Here is a 27,355-nt window from a genome sequence, read left to right on the forward strand (position 1 = left end):
TCACAGATCTTTTCAATCAATGGGATCTTTGATGGACTTTCTTCAGCAGCTAATTTTTTTTGAGAAATGTCTGCATCCAAAGAACTCTCTGTACATGGACAGCAGGGAGGGATGCATAGTCTGCAGCACATGGTGTTGCATCCTATCAATGGCACTGCAAATCTTCTGAGCTTAAGAGCCACAGAGCAAGAAGACATGGCCCTTGGAGTTCTGATTGAGCCAGGGAACAACTGGGTTGGTAAATTGCTCTCAACCTCTCTTTATGAGAACTGGCCTGATGAGCCTGGACCATGAGAACAGCATTGAACAGGAGAACAACTTGCCTGGCCCATCAAGATAAATCTCCATGACCAGGAAGAACAAAACCGTCTATGCCTGTAGACAGCTCTTTATAAATGTTTTCCAAACTGGGCTGGGTTGGGATAGGTCTTTGAATGCTAAATCAGAGCCCATGAGCTTAATTGGGTCTGTGATACAGTTCCTGTCCCAGAAAGACAACTTTCACATTTGTTATGTACACATTTGTATCCATGTGAAGATTTTGTGTGAGTGTGGGTGGTGTAATGTTTTCTTTCTTCTGCAACAAACCCCATAAACTCTGTAAAATATGGTTTCCCAACTCCCTGCTGAGGTGCTTCTTTCAACTCTCTCCAAAACCCATGGGGCACACTGAGCAATGTAAGTCTGAGAAGCTTTGCTGGCCTTGTTCCTCTGGATGTGGACTAATTTCTCTGGGCTCAGCAGTGACAAGGGCAGAGGGCCAGGATCCTCCTGCTGGCCCAGCACTTCTTGGCTGGGCTGGCTAATAAATCCCTGCTTTCAACTACCATTGCCACCCTGGACCCTAGGTTGGCTAGCCCAGGGATGAGGGGAAGTTGTTTCCTGGTAGGCTTGGAGAGAATGAGTAGAGAGTCTTCTGGCCAATGATCTCAGAGCCAAGGAAGGAACAAACTTGTGCCACCCTGGGACCAGAGATGTACTACATATCTTTTTTAAAACAGCTCCCTCAAGATACAATTTCCAAACCAAAATTTTCAACTATTTAAAACATACTATTTAATGTTTTTTAGTATATTTACAGAGTTTTGCTGCTACAACCACTATCTAATTTCACAGATTTTCATCACTCTGAAAATAAATCCGATCAATACCCATTAGCAGTTACTCCCCTCCCACACAACACCCAAGCTCTAGGAAACCACTAATCTACTTTCTGTTTCTATGGATTTGCCTATTCTGGACATTTTATGTAAATGGTTTCATAGAATATGTGGTCTCTCACATTTGACTCCTTTTACTGAGTGTAATGTTTTCAAGGTTCGTCCATGTTGTAGCATGTATTAATACTTGGTTTCTTTTTATGGCCAAATAATATTACATTGTAAGAATATAGCACATGTTATGTATCCATTCTTCAGTTAGTGGACATTTAGATTGTTCCCACATTTTAGCTAGTATGAATAAAACTGCTTTACCAATCATGTGAAAACATGTTTTCAATTCTTTTGACTATGTAGTTAGATGTGGAATTACTAGGTCATATGATAACTCTATATTTAACATTTTGAATAATTGCCAAACTCTTTTCCAAACTCATTATTTATAATTTCATATTTCATTGGTTGCTAATTCTAGTAATTGCATGTTTGACTATAAAATGTAATTATGGGGATGTTAGCAATTTTGTACAGATATTTGGGAAGTTCAGAATTATTTCTATTGTTTCTAATCAGGTACTTTTACTTAGTAGCTATAAAATGATATTAGGATATATGGAATCTTATTAACTGTTGCTTTACACAATGCTGTATAACTACAACTTTGTATATTAAATTTTGTTTAGAACCTGTTTGAATGGTCAAATTTCTCAAGAGTTATCTCAAAGCTTTTAAGATGTTCTGATGAATGATTTTATAGGCCTGTTTACTTTTCTATTGTGAATATTTTGACAGGACCAGAAAAAGGCAGTTCTTGAGAATATTCCAATGTGATTGTAAGGTCAAAGTGACGGAAATCCCATTTCAAAAACTGTTTCCTGAAGCATCCTAAACAAATTATAGCCTCCAGAGGTGAATCTCCTTCTGATTAGTTGAATGTAAACAATTAGTCTTGGAGATAGGATTGCTGACATTCCTTCCTCCTATCCACCTCCCAAGTGCTAACAACAAACATTAAACAAAGCTAGAAACAAGACCCCTGTCAGACTCCTTGTGCAAACGGGGCTCATTGCTATATCTCTGCTTTTGTTCTTGGTCTTCACCCTTTTTTGTGTACTCACTATGATCTTCCTCTTTAATAACCATTACCCAAACCATTCTTCAAAATTCAGAATAGTTTCTTTTTTATGCATCATTTTCCTTTTTATATTTATCTTTTAAATCTTCTAACATCCACTTTGGCCACAATATCTTCCATTTGAATACATGCCTCACAATGTCCTCTAATAAAATCATAAACTTCTGAAAGCAAAGACCACTCCACTTCTCATTTTGTGTTTCTAGAGTATCTCCAACATGTCTATTAGGAGTTTAATAAATATATATTTACTGAATGATTTATCTTTACCATTTCAAAAGTAATTTTTCTAGACAGAAATACTTATTTATCTATTTTGAAAAGTGAATCAAGTTTGAGTAAGCAAATCCTAATGATGTTAGAGGTTATGTTATGTGGTGCAAAAAGTATCTTGAATTGGAAGAACAGATTCTATTCCCAGAACTATCATTATAGCAAAGTGGTTAAAAACAAGGAACTTAGAGTCAAGTAAACCTGAGTTCAAAATGCGGTTTCACACTTACTAGCTATTTAATTCAGGACCATCAATCATCTTTAGGTATCAGTTTCCTCATCTATAAGAGGACTAAATAAAACCTATCCACTGTATCTCACAGAGTCACTGTCAGAAATAAATATGACTTTGTATGAAAAAACAATCTCTGAAAATTGTACAGAATGATGCAGAAATATTTAATTTACACCAAACCATCCGCTGAATACAACTGAAAAAGTTCAGCAAAATAGAGGCAGTCTCTATACATTGCACAATGATGTGGGATTATAAAATTGGACATGCAAGCTGAAGCCATGCAAAGCAATCTTAATAATAAATAGGAAAAAATATGATTTTTGTGACTTTAAACATTTTTTGTCAAAGCATTAAAAACTCTTACTACTGGTTACAAATGAATATGAAAACAAAAAATAATAAAACTATTATTAGTGTAATGTTTTAAATATTGTAAAATTAAAGTGTTTTATTTCTTTGTAAAAATGTGTTAAGAGTGATCTAAAAAGTATTCTCCTTCTGGACATATAATTTATGATTTGAAGGTGGTAACTTTTCTCTGTCTTGGAGAAGTATCATACTCATTTCTAAGTTTGAATCAGCTTCTAACACTTTATAACTTCAATGTTGCAAAATATCTCCCAGAGTTCCTTTAATGTGAATTATTTACCAATATTACTTCCTCTGGGATATCTTCATCATTTTCATCACACGTTCTTCAATTATGTATATAAATTTGCCTTCATTCAATTTCTCTGGCTCTATAGTTTCTTAGTGCTGGCAATGTCACCATTCCCACAGTCAGCTATTTCTTCTAGAATTCCTCTCATATTTGAGTTAATTCTTACTTGCAATAGTATCCCTTTTTATTCCTTTGTTGCACTTTGAACTTTGTTGGCCATTTCCATATTTTAATTATCCATTTTTGTAAAACACCACATGAGATATCTCTGAGAGATAAGAAGGCGACATAACTACATGCTTTTCTATGTGAACATGAACTGAATAACACATGCACAGTGAAATTGCTTATAGAGTTTTAGAGGATCCATGTGATTGGTCATTGATCATAAGGTGAATCTGTTTTTTATGTACTGATTTGTGGACTGAAGAGCTAGCAGTAAGTTTTGTCTTTAAGCAAGTACTCGCAGTTAATATACTGGTAAGTGAAATATAAACAATGTAGTTGTAGGACTGATACTATTTAACTAAACTCTGATAATTGAAACTCTTAAATATATGAGCCATGCAAAGAAAGGAGTACCTTCATTTAAAATATCATATTCCTAAGCAGATCAACACACAAAATCAGGAGTACTGGGCAAAGACATATGAGAAGACACGAGTCCAGAGAAAGCAGCCTGGCACTTGGATCTCCATCTACTGATCCTGGTGAGGCATCTTAAAGGCTGAGTAGAGCTTTTGACAACCTCACAGGACTAGTGAGGCAAAACTTTGAACCCAGGTTCTGAAAGGGATGGGGGCCCTGGTAAATAACCCTTCAAGTAGTATTGAAAGTCAGAAGAACTGTAGCCAAGAAGCAAGGACAAACTTGAAGTAATCCAGAACTCACATGGACTGCTGCCTACCTTCATATCATTTTGATGGCCCAGAAAATCTTAAGTTCTGAAATCTGAGGTTGATCCTAGATTGTCAGTTCCAAGGTACTAGAGGAAAGTATACATAAGTCTACCCTAAATAAATACATCATCCTAGGCCTTATTTCCAGAAATAAATTTTCAGCTACAATATCTAATACACAAACAATAATCAGGTACATGAAAAAACAAAATAGCATCAATGAACGTCATCACAGACACCAGGCAATAGAATCAGAGCCACAGGTATACCAGATAATAAAATTACCAGAGATTTTCCATATTTGTGAAGCTAAACTTTAAAAATTCACTAAGGAACTAGAAATTAATAAGATGACATTTCAGATTTGGGGAAAAAACCTAGAAATTCTAGAATTTAAATTTACATTAACCAAATAAATAAATAAATAGATAAGTAGAGAGTGAGTTAGTCAAAAATAAAATAAAATAAAATAAATAAAATAAAATAAAATAAAATATGACACAAGAAGGAGTGAAAAGTAGGAGTGATATCAGCAAAAATGGGGATGAGAGGTGAATTCCAAAAATTCACCACTCCATAAAAGCAATATAAGACAGGCAAATTGTCAGAATCAATGCTTTCAGAACTCTGGAAATTAACCAAGGACTTGCAACAATCTGGGGAGCATTTAGTAAAAGAAAAAATACATATGAATCTCAATAAGAACAGTGAGTTTTGAGGTTTTTAAATTTATTCTAACCCCATCCCACAGTTACCAGCTCAGTGGCAGTCTTGAAAAAAAAAATCAGCTCACATTCCCAGTATTGAAGAGAGAAAAATGGAGCTGGAACTTTTGTAAAGCGTATTTATTTCTCAAAGAACAGTCATTCGATCTGTCTGGTGGTTTCCTAGGAAGACTGTCTCAAGGGGCTTTTTTTCCTTTTTTTTCAATACTACATTTCTTTTTACTTTCAAATAATAACCCATTGTATAGATTTATCATGTTTGTCAGTTGATGGACATATGTTTCCACTTTTTGGTTATAAATGAATAGTGTTCCAGTTTTTATAAAGACATACATTTTCATTTCTCTTAAGTGTATACCAAGGAGTAGAATTGGTGAATCGTATGCCAACTCCATGTTTAAAAATTTTAAGAATTGTGAAACTGTTTCCAAAGCAAAAGTTGTATTATTTATTTTACATTCTCACTAGCATGTATGAGGATTCTTATTTCTCCATATACTTGCCTATATTTACTATTATCTGTCATCTTAATTACGGCCATCTTCATGAACGTAAAATATTTTCTATAGTTTTGCTATTCATTTCCCTACTAAATAATGATGTTGAGCATGTTCAAAATGCTTTTTTATTTGATCTTGCTGTAACTCATCCAGTGACCCAGTACTAAATGTCTCTCTGTAGGAGCAGGTATTGAATATTTTAACATCACAGCTAGGAGTTCCCATTGTGGTGAAGCAGAAATGGATCTGACTAGGAACCATGAGGTTGTGGGTTCAATCCCTGGCCTTTCTCAGTGGGTTAAGGATATCTGGCATTGCCGTGAGCTGTGGTGTATTTTGCAGACATCGCTTGGATCTGGCATTGCTGTGACTGTGGCATAGGCTGGCGGCTACAGATCCGATTAGACCCGAGCCTAGAAACACCTATATGCTGCAGTTGCGGTCCTAAAAAGACAAAAAAAAAAAAAAAAAAAAAAAAAAAAAAAAAAAAACCAAAAACAAACAAACAAACAAAAAAACCACAGCTGCCTGAAATGTTGTAAAAAGGCAAATATTAGAAACACCAAAAAGGTTAAAAAGAAAATCTTGGGACAACATAGCCATGAGACTTTAAAAACATCCAAAATAGTCTTGAGGATCTAGAGGTTCACATACATGTGTCAGGTTATGTGAATGCCTCAGGAATGATATGAGAAGGCCCTAAGCTCCTTGAAGCTCTATGCAAGCAGAAAAGTAAAGGCTAAGACAGTATTGTAAACTGTCCTGCAGAAGGTTGTGACTGCATGTCTTTTTTTTTGCTTTTTAGGGCCACACCTGTGGCATATGGAGGTTCCCAGGCTGGGGGTTGAATTGGAGCTGCAGCTGCCAGCTTATGCCACAGCCAGAGCAATGCAGGATCCAAGTCGTGTCTGCAACCTACACCACAGCTCACGGTAGTGCCAGATACTTAACCTACTGAGCGAGGCCAGGGATTGAACCAGCAACTTCATGGTTCCTAGTTGGATTCATTTTGACTGCAGCACAGTGGGAACTCCATTAATGCATGTCTTAACAAGCACACAGAGCCCATTAACAAAGACTGGAAAATTTATTGGTCCCAGGCTTTAGGGAAATATTTTATCCATTGGTAGTTAACCACTAAGCTAAGAGAACAGAGACTTTAGTCACAAGACATGACAGAGAACACATAGTTTACATAATCAGTTCAGAAAATTCACTAGACAAAATTACAACAAAGAACCATAACAACAGGCCTGGGGAAGAGAAAATCTGATTATCAGAGTTACCACATACGTAAATTGAAATCTCTAGTTTAAAAATATGAGATATACAAAGAAATAGGAATGCATGACCTATACACAGGAAAAAGCAATCAATAAAACATATCTCTGAGGAAACCCAAATGTTGTATGTACTAGAAAAAGACTTTAAATCAATTATTTTAAGTTTTTTTCAAAGGGGTAAAAGAAACCATACCTGAAGAACTTTATAAGAACAATGTTCCATCAAATAAAGAATATCAATAAAGGAATATAAAATAAGAAAGAAATCAAACATAATTTCTGAAGTTTAAGATACAGTATCTGAAATGAAAAAAAAATCATGAGGGGTATGGCTTAGCAGTAACAAACACGAATAGTATCAATGAGGACTTAGGTTCAATCCCTGGCCTTGCTCAGTGGGTTAAGGATCTAGCATCGCCATGAGCTGTGGTATAAGTCACAGATGAGGCTCAAATTCTATGTTGCTGGGGCTCTGGCATAGGCTGGCAGCTGAAGTTCCAATTTGGCTCCTAGCCTGGGAACTTTCATATGCCACATAAAGAAAACAATCATGAGAGAGTTCATCAGCATGTTTGAGCAAGTAGAAGAGACAATGTAAAAATTGGTCAATTGAGATTATCCAGTCTGAGGAATAAAAAGAAAAAAAAACTGAAGAAAAATGTTAGACTACTAGAAACCTGTGAGATACCATCAAGAATATCACCACACGCTGTGGAGGTCTCAGAAGAAGAAAATGGTAAAATAAATAAATAAATGAATAAATAAATAAATAAATAAATAAATAAATAAAATTTGAGGAAATAATGGCCAAAACCTTCCAAAATTTGATGAAGCACATTATAATACATACTTAAAAATCTCAATGACGTTTGACTAGGATAAACTTAAAGAACTTTTTACTACGTATATGATCTCACTCAGTCTTCTTAAACTTATGTGTTAGGAAAAAGACATTATTATATTCATTAGGTAGAAGTATTTTAGGCTCAGATTATGAGGTAATACTAAATTCAGCCTAGTAAAGGAACTAGGATAGAACCTAATTTTCCTGACTCCTAGCCCAGCATGCATTCCTAAACAGCATACTGGCATATCTATTTGAGCAATCTTGTGCCTCATACCACAAGTTTAATGATGATGTGGTTTAGACTTAAGATTTATAAGGCATTCTCTGGGAAAGACTTGTCAAGCAAAATTTGGTATCTTACAGTTTCTTTCTTGCTTCTATGTTTACACCGTATCTAGGTAGTCAATTTAAAAAAAAAAGATGAAAAAATTATAATGTTTTCTGTTTTTAACTATTTAATTTTTATATTCCTTATGCTTCTTTTATTTTTTTAAGATTTTTATTTTTCTGTTACACTTGATTTACAATGACCTGTCAATTTCTGCTATACAGAAAAGTGATCCAGTTTTATAAATATATATATCCATAATTTTTCTCACATTATCCTGCATCATGTTCCATTACTAGTGACTAGATCTAGTTCCCTGTGCTATACAGCAGGGTGTCATTGCTTACCTGCTCCAAATACAGTAATTTGCATCTACTAACCCCAAACTCTCAGTCCAACCCATTCCCTCCCCTTCCTCCTTGGCAACCACAGGTCTGTTCAAGTCCACGTGTTTGTTTCTTTTCTGTAGATAGGTTCATTTGTGCTGTATATTAGATTCCAGATACGTGGTATCATATGGTATTTGTCTTTCTCTTTCTGACTTGCTTCACTTAGTATGAGAGTTTCTAGTTCCATTCATGTTGCTGCAAATGGTATTATTTCACTCATTTTATGGCTTAGTATTATCCTACATCTTCTTAATCCATTCATGTCAATGGACGTTTAAGTTGTTTCCATGTTTGCTATTGTGAATGGTGCTGAAATGAACATAAGGGTGCATGCATATGTTTCAATAAAATTTCTGTTCAGATATATGCCCAGCAGTGGGATTGCTGGGTCATATGGTAGTTCTATATTTAGTTTTCTGTGGTACATCCATACTGTTTTTCATAGTGGTTGTACCAATTTGCATTCCCACCAACAGTGTAGGAGGGTACCCATTTCTCCACAGTTTCTCCAGCATTTGTTATTTGTTGACTTGTTAATGATAGCCATTCTGACTGGCATGAGGTGGTACCTCATTGTAGTTTTGATTTGCATTTCTCTAATAATCAGTGATGTTGTTTCATATGTCTCTCGGCTATCCTTGTGTCTTCTTTAGAGAATTATCTGCTTAGGTCTTCTGCCCATCTTTCAATTGGGTTTTTGTTATTGTTGTTGTTGTTGAGTTCTATGAGTCATTTGCATATTTTGGAGATCAGGCCCTTGTAAGTTTGCAAACGATGGTTTGCAAAGATTTTTTCCCATTCTGTGTGTTGTCTTTTCATTATTGCTTTAATCGTTTCCATTTCTGTACAAAGGCTTTTGAGTTTAATTAGATCCCATTGCTTTATTCCTGTCTTTATTATTATTCTAGAAGGTGGATCAAACAAAGAGGTTGCTGTGATTTATATAAAAGAGCATTTTGTCTATGTTTTCCTCCAGGAGTTTTATAGCATCTGACCTTATATTTAGGTCTTTAATCCATTTAGAGTTCTCACGTGTCTGTTGGTCATCTGTATATTTTTTTGGAGAAATGTGTATTCAGGTCTTTTGCCCATTTTTCAATTGAGTTGTTGGTATTTTGATGTTGAGCTGTACAAGTTGCTTATATATTTTAGAGATTAAGCCCTTGTCATTTGCATTGTTTGAAACTATTTTCCCTCATTCCATAGGTTGTCTTTATGTTTTTTTATGGTTTCCTTTGCTGTGCAAACCTCGTCAGTTTAATTAGGTCCTATTGATCTATTTTTGTTTTTATTTCTATTACCTTGAGAGACTGACATAAGAAAACACTTGTATAGTTGATATCAGAGAATGTTTTGCATATGTTCTCTTCTAAAAGTTTTATAGTTTCTTGTCTTATGCTTAAGTCTTTCAGCTATTTTGAGTTTATTTTTGTGTTCTAGTTTCATTGATTTATATGCAGCTGTCCAGGTTTCTCAGTACCACTTACTAAAGTGGCTGTCTTTTTCCCATTTTATATTCTTGCCTCTTTTGTCAAAGATTAATTGACCATAGGTGTCTGGGTTTATTTCTGGGTTCTCTCTTCTGTTCCATTAGTCTGTATGTCTATTTTGGTACCAATACTGCACTGTCTTGATTACTGTAGCTTTGTAATATTGCCTGAAGTCTGGAAGAGTTATGCCTCCTTCTTGGTTGTTGTTTCTCAGGATTGCTTTGGCAATTCTGGGTCTTTTATAGATTCATATGAGTTTTTGGATTGTTTGCTGTAGTTCTGTGAAAAAATGTTGTGGTTAATTTTATAGTGATTGCACTGAATCTATAGATTTCTTTGGGTAGTATGACAATTTTTAAAATATTAATTCTTCTAACCTAGGAGCATGGAATATCTTTCTATTTCTTTGAATCTTTTTAAATTTTCTTGATTAATGTTTTATAGTTATCAGCATATAAATCTTTCCTCTCCTTGGTCAGTTTTACTCATAGGCATTTAATTTTGGGGGTGCAATTTTAAAAAGTATTTTTATATTTAATTTCTAATATTACATTTTTAGTATACAGAAATGCAACTGATTTCTGAATGTTAATCTTGTATGCTACTACTTTGCTGAATTCATTGATCAGTTCCAGTAGTTTTTATGTGGAGTCCTTAGGGTTTTCTCTAAATAGTATCATGTCATCTGCATACAGTGACAATTTTACCTCTTCCAATTAGGATACGTTTTATTTATTTTGTTTGATTGCTGTGGCTAGGACTTCCAATACTATGTTGAATAAAAGTGGTGAGAGTTGGCATCCTTATCTTTTTCCAGATTTTAGTGGGACGGCTTTCAGCTTTTCTCCATTGAGTATTATATCAGCTGTAGGTTTGTCATTAACTGCTTTTATTATGATAAGGAATGTTCCCTCTATACCCACTTTGGTAAAAGTTTTTTTATCACGAATGGATGTTGAATTTTGTCAAATGCTTTTGCTGTTGACCATGTCATGGTCTCAATTTTGTGATGATGGTATTCAATTGGTAGTTGGAAGAAAAATCATTGCCCATTAAAATCAATGCTCAAGTTTCTTCATACCTGTTGAGATTAAGTGTGTCTCTCCCAAAGAGGTCCATGTTATTCTAAACTAGGAAAGGAGTACCAAAAAGATCTTCTATCTCTAAAGAATGCAGGAGATTATTTTAGCTAACCATCTTATTTTACAAAAGAAGAGACAGAAGCTGTTATAGTCTGAACACTTGTGTCTCCCCCAAGATTCATATGTTGATACCTCATCCCCAATGTGATGGTAATCAGATATGTAGCCTTTGTTAAGTGTTTGGTTCATGAGGATTGAGACTTTATGAATGATCTAAGTGCTTTTATTTAAAAAAAAAACCCACTGAGACAAAACACTGTAAATCAACTATACTGGAAAAAAATAAAAATCAGAAAAACCTGAGTTCTTTTGAGCCTTCAAACATGTGAGGACATAATGATAAGATAGCTGTCTATGAATCAGTTAAGTTGACTCTTACCAAACATAGAATCAGTTGGCACCTTGATCTTTAACTTTCCATCCTCTATAATTGTAAGACATACATAAATATATATATTTAAGCCACTCGGTCTATGGCATTTCTGCAACAGTTCGAGCTGACTAAGACATAAATTGTTCCTCATAAGGGGGTTGCTGCTGTAAAAAATATCTAAAATGTGGAAGCAACTTTGGAACTGAGCAATTCTGGCAAGAGCTCAGAAAGAAAAGGAAGAACTGCAGAAAATGCCTCAATCTTCTTAGAGAATCCCTAAGTAATCTTAAACAGAATTTTGGCAGAAATATGGATGGTAAAGGCCATTCATATGAGGACTCAGACAGAAATGGAGAACATGTTATTGGACACTGGAAGAATGTCAATCCTGTCAAAGTGGCAAAAAACTTGGATAAATTGTCTTTATGTTTTAGTAATTTATGTAAGGTAGAATTTTTGAGTGATGAAATCGGATATTTAGCTGAAGCTATTTCCAAGCAAAGTTGTAAATATATAACTTGCCTCTTCCTCACTGTTTAAATGAAAGAAGAAATAAATGACTTCAAGATGTAATTTCTAAGCAAAAAGGAATCAGAACTCAAAGATTTGGAAATTTCTATGGTTATCCATATTTCAAAAAAAATGAGAAAGCCTATTCAGGAAAGAATACAAAGTGTGAAGCCAAAAAAATATTTGATAAGGAGATTAGTATGGATCAACTTTTTCTTTGTCTAAGACAATGGAATAATGATCTTGAACTCAATTCAGAGCTCATCAGGGCTGCCAAACCATCACAGGCCCAGAGTACAAGGGCTTGGAGGGCAGAGTGGTGGCTTAAAAAGAGAGGTCACTAGCACATTTGAGACTTCAGCACACACTACTTTGTGTTATTTTACATTGCAGGCTTCTCTCCCCATACTCCAGTATTGCGTTCTTAATCCATCCCAGGTATAGCTCCAATGAACCCTGGCACAGTGCAGGACTTTGTGGCCACTGCTCTGGAGGACCCAGGCAGCAAACAGAGTGTACCCAAACTACACAGGTCTGGGGGCATGTCTAACTTCACCTAGATTTCAAGACAAGACCACCAAGCAGAGTCATGGACTAATGAACCCAACCTGGTAGAGTCATAGAATGTAAGCAGAGTTGGACTACAAATAGAAAGTCACTGCAGGAACTTTCTACTGAACTTGGGGGTGATATTACCACCCCAATAGGCTTGGAAGGCAGAGCATTGAGACAAAGAAGATTATTGTCAAGATTTAAGATCTAATGTTGTTTGTTACTTTGAGTTTGGACTTATATGGGATCTGTCGCTCCTTAGTTTTTCCTATTGATTCATTTTTGAATAGTAATATATTTCCTATGCTTGTCCCTGTTAGGACAACAGAGTCGAAGGGGACAGAGACTGGAGCAGTGAGATCACAAGCAGGTTTATCAACCAACAGAGTGGCCAGGAGCACTGAGCAGGGAGAACTCAGGCTCCCTGTAGGTAGAGCAAGAGCATCTTTTATAGGCAGGGGACTGTGTATTGGGACATGTAGTCTCAAGGAAATAGGGAAAGGGGTGTGAGAAACAGGGAAGGAGGATTTAGTCATCCTGTAAATTTTTAGCAGTTACTTTGGCTATATTTATTTTGAGGCTTAACTGTTCCTTAAGTTATCTTTGTCCTGGAGACTTCATCCCTGCTGGAGTCTGTTTCCTTTTGGTTTGGTCAGCTGAAACCATGTTTGGAGCCTGGGTGGAATTTTGATGATATTGCTGATTTTGTGTCTTCCATTTTTTACTTTTAATCTCCAGATTACAGATACCACCTAACATTCCTCCCTTTTTTGATAGGAAAAGGGGCAAAAGTCTCTTCTTCTGTTACTTCCTTCTCAGAAGGGGTGTCATTTCAAGTGGCCAAGGTACAAGAAATCTGGTAGTATTGGTAGGTTTGGAGGGCTATTATGGAGTTGATTTGTTTATCTGTCAAGGATTTAATCATTCTCTGCAAAAAAAGAAGAAAATAGTCATAATATAGCTAGTGCCACTGCTAGTAGTAAAAGAAGAAGAACCAGAGGGGCCAGAAAAGGGAACAATTAGGTAAATCGGGAAAAGGCTTTTGGCCAGAAGCTTTGAGTTCCTTGTCATTGGAACCAGGTAGCTTGTTCTCAAAGGCCTGTGGTCCCTGTGCCTATTGCTGCTGCTCTTTTAATTCCTGCAAGGGCAGGTAGTGTAGCTAAAAATTCAGCCTTTGTAAAGGGGCACCAGTTAAGTCTCAGATACAGGGTTTTGAGGAAGAGAAAGAATAGCTTGATTGTTTTGCCAGGATAATGAGAATAGAGCAGGTTAATGCCTCAAAACTATGTCCTGTCTTAAGGGGTGATAGCCAGGGGTTTTATAAGTTTAACTCTGAAGACTGGGTTATTGATAAAGGTGTCTAAATTACATGGTTTCAGTAGGGACTGGATGACTTGTTTGGGCCTTGTTAAAATGGAGAATGAAATGGAGATGTGTTCCATCTCTAGAGAATATTGGATAGAGGGAAAGGCCAAGGAAAGGTAGGGAGTTGAGTCCCATGACAGAAGGCAGTTAATTCTTGTAGGTGGTTAATCTCTGCAGGCGGTTGTTTTTCACAGGCCATTGTTTCTTGCTGTCCAACTTATGCATTAACATTCCTAGGTTCTTACTATAGGGGATGGGAAGAAAAGAAGATAAGATTAAACAAAGGTTTGGGATATAGGTTGATACCAGTAATGTTGAAGGAGTGTAGTTTTATCTAAGTAAGTTTTACTGTTTTGTGTGGTATTAACACATAATTTACAGAAGCTATCAGTCATTTTACATGTACTCTTTCTGTTGTCATAAGAGGAGACCTTGAAAATGTAAGGTTGCTGCTCCCAGCTGATGCTACTTTGGGAACATCTGGTGATATCAAGTCTGACAGGGCACATAAAGCTTAAGTTCTTAGCAATACAAGGACTTTGCTAAAAATACTCCAATAATATTACCTAGTATTACATTCGATGTCTGACTCACAGCTACTCCATTCTGCCCCTTCTCCTTAATGGCCAATGCAGATGTCACTGTTAATTATTTCAGTGTTTTTCTAGATATGAGAAGATGCAAGAATCTGGGTCCATAAAAATCCTTATCTGAAATCTAACTATCCGAAGGCCTGTCCTGTCAGTTTTTTTTTTTTCTTTTTTTTTTTTTTTTTCCGGAGTGCAGAGTGCCTTATTTCAGATTTTCACCGTGAATGCCTTTCAGGGAGTGTTGAAGTTCAGCAGCCTCCTTGGATCAAGATTTAATCATTGTAGAGGCAGATGGCAAGTGCCAATTTCCAGTTTACAAGGCTCCCCCAGTCATAAATTTGACCATAGTTTTGGGGAGGCATTTTATGAACATTTAGTCCCATGGTGCTAGGAATGAACATTCCTGGGTCTGGTGAAGATTTTGCTTGCCAGACTCCCAATGTGCTATTACTGGACTAGGCCTTATTAACAGAAGCCAAAAGTCTCTGGACCACCTGTCTCCCTGGTCTTTTATGGTCCAGGAAAATATTCCCTCCTGTTGCATTTTCCAATATCTAGAGATCACTGATCTCATATGGAATTGTATATCATTTTATCAGAGACTAGGTTACACATCTGGTAATGCAAGAAATAGAAATTTTGTAAAAGCAGTTAATAAAAATATAGATAGCAGTATTAGTAAAATCATAAATAAGATTTTAAGTTAAAAGATTTCACCAAGTACAGCCAGTATATCCATTTTCAGTTGGCTTAGACAGTTCCTTATTTTTAAAGGAAATTATATTCTGGCTTTGTTCATTCAGCCTAATTTTCTGGTGTTATTAGGTTGGCTATTCCTAGATGGTTTAATTGTTTCCAAAATAAGGGAGCCTTTAAGTTTAAATTGCTATAGCCTGGGAAAGTTATATCTCCTGGCTGAAGTCTTACTTGTTGCTTATTGAGTTTAAGTAACATTAGAAGAAAATATATTTATGGATTAGGTCAGAACAGGTATTAATTAGCCAGGAGAGGGGATCCCACCTGGTAAGATCAATAATAAGGGCCTTGAAAGGGAGAAACCCACCCAAGATAAATCAGAAGTATTAGATGTAGGTAATTGACCACAGACACAACAATTGGATTGATTTTTAAAATAAAATCATGCCCATGATAGAAAAACATTTGATTTGTTTGCAAAAACAAAAGAAGACAAGAATAAAACAAATAACCATATGGGTCAGGTGTGGCAATATTAAGATAACTGTCTACTGCTAATGTAGTCTTATTTTTGTCCAGACATTGGTGTTTTTCTTACTAGAGCCTTGTTTTAAGGTAAGTTTGAAGTCAGTAGTTCTCTCTATAGACCCGTCCAATGTAGAAGCTCTTTTTAACTGAGAAAAATAAATTTAAGAGTTAATTTTCTTCATTTTCTTTATGCGTATGTCACTTAAGAATTCCTGATAAGAAACCTTTTATCTAGGCTGTAGAGAGCCCTTTAAATGACACCTTTTTAGAATGTATAGTCCTATGGTTATCATGGGATATCTGATATTCACCCAGAGACATATTATAGCAATCAGCTTCAGAAACAAGCTTAGAATATTTTCTTAATAATTCAGTTAATCTTTACAATAATGTAACATACCAGCAAAGAACTATTTGGGAGGTGAGTTGGACATTAAACCTCAATACACAAAACTAGAATATGAATCAAAACAAACTTTTTTTAATTACCCTAATTTTTAACAAATATAGCCATATTAGGATTGTAGTAAATATACCCAAAATGGAAAACACCTTTCTAAACACTTTTTTTGGGGGGGGGTTGTCAGGGAGCCAGGAATAACCAAGTGGCTGTCTTAGATTTACCACAGCCCTGACTGTTTAATTCACAGTTATTGTTTACCTACATTAACTTCTCTGAATCAGGAGCAGACTGTTACCATGCTACAAGGGCATCAGGATTGCAAAAGTTGGACAATGAAGAGTTAATTTTTTGCAGAAATAGAATGTACTATATTTATGTGTGCCATAATCTTTATAAATTTTGTTTTTACTTTTCATTTGACAATGTTTCTTCTGTAAGTTTTTTTTTACTCAACTTTTTTTTATTGAGATATAGGTGCTTCATAATGTTGTGTTAATATCTGGGGTACAGCAAAGTGATTCAGTTTTATATACACACACACACACATATACGTAACATTTAAAAATTATTTTCCATTATGGTTTATCATAGGACATTGAATATAGTTTGCTGTGATATAGAGTAGGATCTTGTTGTTTATCCCCTCTATGTATAATCACTTACATCTGTTAAGCCCAACTTCCCACTCCATCCCTTCCCCACCCCTCTTCCCACAGCAATAGGTCTGTTCTTGTCCGTGAGTCTGTTTATGTTTCATGGATAAGTTCATTTGTGTCATATTTTAGGTTCCACATATAAGTGATATCATATAGTATTTGTCTTTCTCTTTCTGACTTATGTCACTTAGTATGAGACTCTCTAGTTGCATCCATGTTGCTGTGAATGGGCATTATTTTTCTCTTTTTTTAATGACTGGTTAGTCCTTAATTGTATATATGTACCACATCTTCTATATTCACTCCTCTGTTTATGGACATTTAGATTGTTTCCATGTCTTGGCTATTGTGAATAGTGCTGCTATGAACATAGTTTTTTGTTTTTGTTTTTGTTTTTGAATTATAGTTTTATTTGGATATGTACACCAGAGTGAGGTTGCTGGATCATATGTAATTCTATTTTTAGTTTTCTGAGGAAATTCCAAACTCTTTTCCATAATGGTTGCATTCAATTTACATTCCCACCAATCATGTAAGAGGTTTCCCTTTTCTCCACACCCTCACGAGCATTTTTTATTTTTAGACCTTTTAGTGAATGCCTTTCAAAGCTACAGTAATCAGAACAGTCTGGCACTGGCACAAAAACAGATATAAGAATCAAAGGAACAGAGTACACAGCCCAAAAATAAACCCACACATCTATGGTCAATCTTGGATAAAGGAAGCAAGAATGGACAATAGGAAAAAGATACTGTCTTCAGCAAGTTCTGTTGGGAAAGTTGGACAGTTGCATGTAAATCAATGAAGTTAGAACACACCATCTCACCATACATAGAAATAAACTCAAAATGGTTTAAAGACTTAAACATAAGACATGACACCTAAAACTACTATAAGTTATCATAGACAAAACATTATTTGACATAAATCATATGTTTTCTTAGGTCAGTCTCCCAAGCAATAGAAATTCGTTAAAAATTCTTAGGTCATTCTCCCAAGCAATAGAAATTTGTTAAAAATTCTTAGGTCATTCTCCCAAGCAATAGAAATTTGTTAAAAAAATTAACAAATGGGATCTAATCAAACTGACAAGATTATGTACAGCAATGGAAACCATAAGCAAAATGAAAAGACAACTACAAAATAGGAAAAAAAATTTGCAAATGATGTAACCAACAAGTACTTAATTTCCAAAATATGCAAATAGCTCATACAACTCAGTAACAAAAAACAAACAACCCAATTGAAAAATGAGCAGAAAACCTAAATTGACATTTCTCCAAAGAAGAAAAACAAATGGCCAATCGGCACATGAAAAAAAATCCTCAACATTGCTAATTATTAGAGAAATGAAAATCAAAACTGTAATGAGGTACCACCTCACATAAGTCAGAAAGGCATTCACTAAAAAGTCTAAAAATAACAAATGCTCATGAGGGTGTGGAGAAAAGGGAAACCTCTTCTGTAAGTTTTTAAAAAATATATAAGGGAAAGTTTAAAAACACCTGGTCAGATAGAATAATAGATTGCTGTTTAACATTACTTATTCATTCAACCAAAGTAACAAAGGATTTCTAAAGCAAATACAAATTAAAGGCAAATAAATCCAAATAATCTGTTATCAAAACCAGCATTTTAAGAAAGCCTTCTTTTAACAGAGAGACAAAATACAAATTCAAGTTTTGCACTAACTTTTAAAATACTTTCTTGTAGAGAACATCACAGGATGGCAATGAACATATTGGTTAATAGCCTTAAATGACTTTGGTTTCTCTGTTTAATAACTGAAGTTTCGGTGTCTATCTCATCTTCTTACTTCTATTAAAACTAGGTACAATAATGTATTATACTTAATGTTGATGACTCTAAAGACATGTCTATATCAACAAACTTTAACTTTAGTATTAGAAGTTAATTTAATACTGAATATTTTCCTGTTCACGTGAACCTAAAATTAATTTACCTATGTATTTTGAGAATTTGCATGTGCTCAATTTTCTTTAATCCAATTAATTTGAGCTCTTTTATGAATTACTTTTGTGAATGTTATATATACACTTCACATACACAAAGATATATACAGACAAGCAAAACTGAGACCTCATATTTCCCATTCCAAAGTTTCAGCCATGTATAAGGTACAACTGTGTAAATCCCATCAGTTACAAAAAAAAGAGTAGATTCAAATTGGGTTTCTGGCAGATGGAACAGATAGCATGATGTTAAGCTATTTAAGGGGCCCATAATATGGACAAAAAAAGGAGGCTGGGAGAGGTAGTTATTCAGGTTCTGGATGAGGAGGAAGAAGGAAGGGACATATGATAAGTATGACTTTGAGGAGAAGAGGGAGAGGAATGAGAGTTCTGGCCATGACCTGAGTTAGAGTCCTCATCCTGTAGCTGGTTGAGAGTTGGGGGGCAGATGTGTTGGCAGGATCAAATTCATAGAGAGAGAAAGGATAAGGGCATGGGGGATTTTGTGTTTTGGAGATAGGGTTTTTGCTGAGCAGAAAGACCTGGTAGGAATTGCAGTTTTTACATAAGGAGGGTAGGGATCTTAGGGAAACAAAAGCTCAGATATAGGGAACCTCAGACCCTTTCTTGTTTTGTTGGAGAAAGTTTTCAAATCTCTTTGAATTTGGAAATTGAATTGCCATTTTCAGGCCACTGGCTATCCTCCAGTTTATATTGAGGCCATGCTATGTTACAGAAAAATATCACGCACTTGGCCTGAATATGTGGGGTGAGACCAAGTTTGGTCAGATTTTTTTTATGGTTATTTCCCCAACACAATTTTTTATTCCACTGTACAGCATGGGGACCCAGTTGCAAATACATGTATACATTCTTTTTTCTCACATTATCATGCTCCGTTATATGTAACTAGTCATACTTCTCAGTGCTACACAGCAGGATCTCATTGCTAATCCATTCCAAAAGCAACAGTTTGCATTTAACCCCAAGCTCCCAATCCATCCCACTGCCTCCCCTTCCCCCTGGACATCCATAAGTCTATTCTCAAAGCCCATGATTTTCTTTTCTGTGGAAAGGTTCATTTGTGCTGTATATTAGATACCAGATATAAATGATATCATATGGTATCTGTCTTTCTCTTTCTGACTTACTTCACTCATAATTAGAGTCTCTAGATCTACCCATGTTGCTGCAAATGGTATTATTTCATTCTTTTTTTATGGCTGAATAGTATTCCACTGTGTATATATGCCACATCTTCCTAATTCAATCATCTGTTGATGGACATTTCGGTTGTTTCCATATATTGGCTATTGAGAATAGAGCTGCAATGAACATGTGGGTGCATGTGTCTTTTTTAAGGAAAGTTTTGTCTGGATATATGCCCAAGAGTGGGATTGCAGGGTCATATGGAAGTTCTATGAACAGATTTCTAAGGTATCTCCAAACTTTTCTCCATAGTGGCTGTACCAGTTTACATTCCCACCAACAGTGCAGGAGTGTTCCCATTTCTCCACCCCCTCCTCCAGCACTTGTTATTTGTGGACTTATTAATGATGGCCATTCTGATTGGTATGAGGTGGTATCTCATGGTAGTTTTGATTTGCATTTCTGGAATAATCAGAGATGTTGAGCATTTTTTCATGTGCTTGTTAGCCATCTGTATGTATTTCTTGGAGAAATGTCTAGTCAGGTCTTTTGCCCATTTTTCCATTAGGTTGTATTTTTTTTTTCTGTGAAATTGTATAAGTTGTTTGTATATTTTAGAGATTAAGCCCTTGTTAGTTGCATCATTTGAAAGTATTTTATCCCATTCTGAAAGTTGTCTTTTTGTTTTCTTTTTGATTACCTTTGCTCTGAGTGACTTGATGGTCCCTATATTACCAGACTCCTACCTCTCCCAGGGGATGCCTCTTTGTAGACTGGGATGAGCCAAGAGAATTATTTTCACAAACATCCACTTCCAAACTTTGCTACTGGTTCTGCTTCTTCACAGCCTCCAAAAGACTCCCCCTTGGTATGTCTATTAAAAAATATGACCCCAAAGGTCAGAGAGGAGTCCCTCTAAGAGGTCTGTGATGTGAAATGGACTCGTTCCCTATTTAAAAATGTATTTTTCAACAAAGAAGACAACCTGGTTGCTTGTAACCAGGTGCAATTGGAGGCCCAAATGACTGAGTGCTCATACTTTTGGAAATGGAAATAAATTGGAGGATAAATGCTCAGACTTGGGTAGAGGAGGGGAAATAAAGAATTGTAAATCACTCACCTTCCACTTTTGGTGATATTGAGACTGGTGTGGAGTACAATGGGTTGAAAATCATTGGAGGTCACTTGAAATCTCAAAGCTCAACAAACCACAGGGGAATTGAAGGAAGACTTTCATTCCTAAGAATGGTAGTTACTGAGAGTGAAAATCAAAATGACCTTTGGAACTCGCTGGAGAATTGCCCCAGTCTGAGTCCTCAGTTGTCCCAGAGAGTTTCCTCCATTCACTGAAAGCCTCAATAGTATGTAGGACAGTTAGGAAAACAAAATAAGAGGCAGGAGACTTCCACCCATTCGGGGATGAAACTACTAGACCTTTAGCTTCAGGGGGACCTTCAGAGAACCCTAGAGAATAAACCTGATGTATCCCTGGTTGTCCTTCCTGGAATTGGAGAGGTAGTGGAGAGCTTGAAAGGAGGGGCCGGGTAACCCTTCTGGGTATTGGCATAAAAATATTAGGACAGTGGAGTAGAAGGGGAGAGAGAGTGGAGCAGTGAGATTGCAAGCAGTTTTATCAAACAACAGAGTGGCCAGGGGCACTGAGAGGGAGAACTCAGTCTCCCTGCTGGTAGGGCAAGAGCATCTTTTATAGGCAGGGGTCTGTGTGTTGAAACACATAGTCTCAAGGAAATGGGGAAGGGGGCTTGGGAAACAAGGAAGGAGGATTTTGGCCATCCTATAAAATTTAAACAGTTCCCTCAGCTATATTTACCTTGAGGCTTAACTGTTCCTTAAGTTATCTTTGTCCTGGGGCCTTCATCCATTCTGGGGTCTGTTTCCTTTTGGCTTGGTCATCTGAAACCGTGTCTGGAGCCTGGATGGAATTTTGATGATATGGCTCCCAAATCTCTTATACGAGTTGAAATGCAGTAAAAACAAAATGCAGATAATAAACAAGACCATTAATTCAAAAAGAAATATATTTTGTCAATAAAGATAGATAAATCTATTTTGGCTTAAGTTTCAACAGGAAGGTAATACATTAATACCAGTTTTTTGCAAACTATGATCTTTGAATTTAAAATCCATTTGGAACAAGAAGATATCATGGTTAGTTATGTTTTATATTTGGGGAAAAATCTACCAATTATACTGTTTTGTCTCAGAGAATGACATGGGACATGGTCCAGCCTCCTTAGAAATGTTCAGTGATAGCAGCTGCACCAAGTGTTAGTCAAAGTAATTTTCTTCCACATAAGGCCTACTCTTCATTTTTCCTTGAGATTTATTATCATTATAATTATTATTATCATTATTATTATTATTTGCACAGTGGGGCTGCATCCAATCCAGTGTTGGCTTTTTTTAGTAATACAGCCTTCACAATGACTTGTGATCAGGTATTATTTCTACACTTGTGTCACCTGAAAAATTGTTTTTGGTTTTCTCCTGAATTGAAAGGTCTATTAATACTTTTAAAGCCTATAACTCTGGGAACCTGGTAATGATTCATACCAATACTAATTTTTCAAGTCACCATCATTTCTCTACTTTTGAATGTTCTGGTGTCTAAGTACTATATACTTCTGTGGCACCTATGTCTGCAATAAGTAGTGTATATTTCTAGTAGTCTTACTTCTATTATTGCTCTTTTAAAACTATTCTGCTGAATTGATAACAATTTTACTTACTTTTAAGGTAGATCTCATTTTCCAGCACATATAAGGTTAGTAGTATTTTTGGATCTATTTTTTCCTTTACTTTTACCTTGACTTGTTGACCCAGACATTAGTTTTATTAACATATTCCTGAGTCAATAGTCTTCCAAAAGTTGTTCTGTTAAAACAGATCTCCTTTTTCATCTTCCTGAATTATGTAATCCCAGCCTGAAGATGTTCTCCAAAACAGACCAACATCCATCTAAGATGTGGATTTGATTTTTTATTGTACCTTACTTTTCTTTAAAATAATTAATTTTTGTTGTGAATCTCCTGATAATCCTGAGTCAATATATATATTTTAGAGCATTGGCTTTTAGGGTTCTGGCTAATCCTGTAGGCTCACTTAATAACTGTCTTTGGTACAAGGGTAATACAAATCTTTGTAGGTCAAAGGAAAACTTGAAAAGCCTGAAGCCCAGGGCCACACACAATTTGTCTAAAGCTGTTTGTGGAGTTAGGACTTTGCTGAGGCAAGATCCTGCATATCCATTATGTGACTGAACACTTCTCCACACACACCATGATCTGAAAATTTGCTTAAGCTCACAAAGATCCACAATTTGCTGATGCCCATATGATTTTTTTTTGTCTTTTTGCCGTTTCTTTGGACTGCTCCCACGGCATATGGAGGTTCCCAGGCTAGGGGTCTAATCAGAGCTGTAGCTGCCAGCCTACGCCAGAGCCACAGCAGCACGGAATCCGAGCCGCATCTGCAACCTACACCACAGCTCACAGCAATGCCGGATTGTTAACCCACTAAGCAAGGACAGGGACCGAACCCACAACCTCATGGTTCCTAGTCAGATTCGTTAACCACTGCACCATGATGGGAACTCCTGAAGCCCATATGATTTATGTCTATGTAAAAACAGCCCCTTGTCTGCAAATGACAAGTAAACAGCTCAGGTCAAAATATCATGGAGCAGGCACTTAAGGACAAAAGCTGTCCACACATGGTGTTACAAATTAAAAAAAAAAATCAACAAATACAAGAAGTAGCTACACTTCACAATGTAGGTCACTGCAAACTGTCAGCTGAACAACTATCATGCCTGTGGACATTGTTGGAAAAATTTTTAAAAAGTGAAGAAATTATAAGTCCTCATGCTAAAGAATCCAGTTCAGTGTTCACTAGGCTTTTTTTTAAATAATAACATTTTTTAAAAAATATGAATACTCAAATGAGATTGCCATTCTCTTATTTTGAAGTAATAACATTAACAACAATCAACTCCTAATAATTCCCTACCTCACAAGTAGAGGATATTTTAATGCTAAAATAAATAAAATTAAAGCATGATACTTTTAGAGCATGTACTCAAGCCTTTTTATTGAGTACATTTACAAATTTTAAAATAAGTTCTACTAGCTATATGAGAAGCCTCAATAAATTCATATGTATTTTGTTCCCCAATATTCCCACTACAAATTTGTCTCAGTACTCCCAGTAGACCAACATACTAGATTACAACACTCCCCTGAATTGAATTTATCCTTCAAATCTACAGTGACTCCCTATTCCACAACTGCTGCAAAGCCTCTATTGCAGTGGTTCTCAATTATAGCTAAACATTAGAATCACTGGAGAAAACTGGAAAGATCCCAGTGCCCAGCCTATACAGATGGTGGGGCCTGGGCATCAGTATTTTAAGTATCTCCTCAGAGTATTTACTGTACAACTAAAGTTGACAACCCCTTCCTTGTTTATCTTAATTTACTTGCATGGATGCCAAAGGCCAGCACATGCTCTCTGTGAGTAGACTTGTAGTTTGAAATTTAATATTATTTGTTGTGTGTTGTGTAATGTAGTGGCTTTAACTATAAACTTAAATAAATTGCTCCTTAGTTAAGTATTTTGAGTTTTATACCCCAAAAGAGGCTGTCATAGACACAATGTCATAAACAAAATCCCATATATATTTCCTTTTAATAATTTGCTTATTAAATTTTTAACACAATTAATACAAGTGGAATTTATTTTTGTTAATAGTATAAGGGTAACGAATTATTTTTCCCACTAGGTAATCAATTGTAGTAACATCTTTTGTTAAATAGAACATTCCCATTTTTTGAAATAGAATCATTATCACAGAGTAAATTCTAATAGATACATAAATCTGTTTCTCAGTGCTATATTTTGTTCTACTGCTGTACACTCTTGTATATGATTTAACAATTTAATGTATTCTTGGAAATGTTTACACTCAGTGAAAAACCATTAAATAAAAATAACTTTCTTTAACTTTAATTGAACAATATTGATGCAGTCCATCTCAATATTAACAAAATGCATTTTACAGCTAAAAAATGTTTATCAATTGAGCAAGGAACACTAGTTTAGGTAAATAATAAACAGTAATTTGAAAGTGAAAAATATTGTTTTTACAAAAATAAAAGATGCAATGTAGTGAAAGCTTATTCTAACTTTCACAAAAGGAAATTAAGAACTTAATTGTAAGTGATACTTGCTGGAAGAGAGATGCAAGGGAGTCATTCTTAGAAATGGGGTGGAGACCAAGGAGATTTTTTCTTTTTTGGTTATCTTTCATTTAAATGCTCTTAATTGGAAGGAGACAAGATGGTGGAAAAGAAGGGGGACACGCTTGCCCTCTCCCACAAACACACACACACACAAAAACACATCTACAGGTGAAACGACTAACACAGAACAGCAATAATCGCTGGCAGAAGAACTTAAACTCCGATAATGGCAAGACATAACTGGGTAAAACAAGAGAAAAGAGGAGAGTGAGAGGGGAATCTGGGCTGGAGAGGTGCTCCTGAAAGGGAACTGTGAAGGAGAAAGGGATCCCACACCCTGGAAAGTCACCTACTTGATGGAAAGATCGACCGAATCAGAGGGATCTCCAGATGCAGAGAAGAGTGCAGCAATAAGTCTAAGATCTGAAGAGCAGAGTGAGACCCAAACAGATCATCCAAACTACTGGCACAGTCAACAAAAACAGAGACGCTTGGGTGGGGGCTGGGCACCGAGACCTTGGCTCCGGAGGTTAGTCCCCTGGAACTGGCTGGGGTGGGTTGTGAGGAGACTGCTTGGGGAACTAGAAACTGGTCAGTAGGGTTCACAGGGAAGAGACTGCCCCAGGGGTCTAGGAAGTGGTCTGTCAGATTGGTGGGGCAGAGACTTCCTGGGAGTCTCGAAAGCAGAGCATCAAGGGTGGAGGAAGCAATACAGTAAGGGCTGGGGAGTGGAAAGCCACATCAGAGGGAACCTGGCAGAAGAGCTGGATCTGCAGGAGAGACAAGGCGCCTGTGTTGGGGAGGGTAGAGGAGAAGGGGTGGGCCACCACAGAATACTCTCCATACCACAGCAAGATCACTTTCCCACCAGCTATCAGAAAGCTGTGCTTCCCAGTGCATCCCCATACCCTTACCCCATGCTTGTGCACATGCAGGACCTGAGACTGCCTGCCATCCCAGAGGGCTGGCCTCACCATTTGTGGGAAGCCGACCACCACAGGAGCTTTCCCTGCCCTGGCCTGCCTGCTCCCTGGAGGGGCTACACCCCCACAGAGCAGCATCCAGCACTGCCAGCCCCCTGGAAAAGGACCGCTGGCCAGAAAAGCTAGAACAAGTTCGGCCCCACCATGCAACATCTGCCTCCATACCAAAGTGGTCCTCCCAATTCAGCTGCCCTGGGGAAGAGCCCTTGGGTTCTCAGCAGCCCAGCTAGCCACTCCCACCCTTGGGGGATTGCTGCACTCCCACAGAGCAGCAGCCCAGCACCACCAGCACACTGCAAGAGTCCCTGCAGCCCAGAAAAGCTAGAACAAGCTTGGCTCGGCCGTGCAACATCTGCCTCCATCCCGAAGCAGTCCTCCCAATTCAGCTGCCCTGGGGAAGAGCCCCTTGGGTTCTCAGTGACCCAGCTAGCTGCTCCTGCCCTCAGGGTGAGCCGCACTCCTGTGGAACAGTTGCCCAGCACTGCTAGGCCCATGTAAGAGCCCCCAAAGCCCAGAAAAGCTAGAACAAGCTCCCACCCTTGGGGGTTGCTGCACTCCCATGGAACAGCTGCCCAGCACAGCCAGCCACATGGAAGAGCCCCATAGCCCCAAAACACCAGAGCAAACTCAGCCCAGCTACATGAAATCTGCTTCCATCTCAGTGCAGACCTCCCAAAATCTGCTTCCATCGTGGTGCAGATCTCCCAGTCCTGTATGCCCTCAAGAAGTCCTCCTTTGCTTCAGAGAGACCCTCTCAGCCCCACCCACCCTCCAGAAAAGCCATGCTGCCTCAAAAAAGACCAACCAACAACACCAGCCCTCAGGAAACATTCCATAGCACTGCCAAGGAAAACCCTGCCTGGCCACAGGTAGTACATCTCCACCACAAAGAAGAAAAGAACAAGCAAGATGAAGAAGATGAGAAACCACCCCCAGTTAAACCAACAGGAGAACTCACCTAAAACAGTCAACAATGAAACAGACCTCTGCAGTGTGACAGACTTAGAGTTCAAAAGGGAAATAATGAAAATACTGAGGGAATTAAGATATGAACAGTAATGCAGATACCCTCAGAAAGGAACTAGAAAATATAGGGGGAGCCAAGAAAAACTAGAACATTCATTTGCAGAGATACAAACTGAACTAAGGGCAGTAAAATCCAGAATGAATAATGCAGAAGATCAAATTAATGATGTGGAAGATAGAATAATAGGATCACCCAATCAGGTTAGCAGACAGAAAACCA

The 27,355-nt window shown here is 37.0% G+C and overlaps 1 pseudogene; it reads right to left on the minus strand.

Annotated features, from left to right (window-relative positions):
• On the minus strand, positions 1–26,798 carry LOC100519697 (uracil-DNA glycosylase pseudogene; annotated as a pseudogene).
• Positions 26,799–27,355: the final 557 nt, after the last annotated feature.

The sequence above is a fragment of the Sus scrofa genome, chromosome X, assembly GCF_054392235.1.
Source record: "Sus scrofa isolate SSC_HxYL_T2T_F1_AM1 chromosome X, Sscrofa_HxYL_maternal_Yorkshire_Landrace_v2.0, whole genome shotgun sequence".
Taxonomy (NCBI): Eukaryota; Metazoa; Chordata; class Mammalia; order Artiodactyla; family Suidae; genus Sus; species Sus scrofa.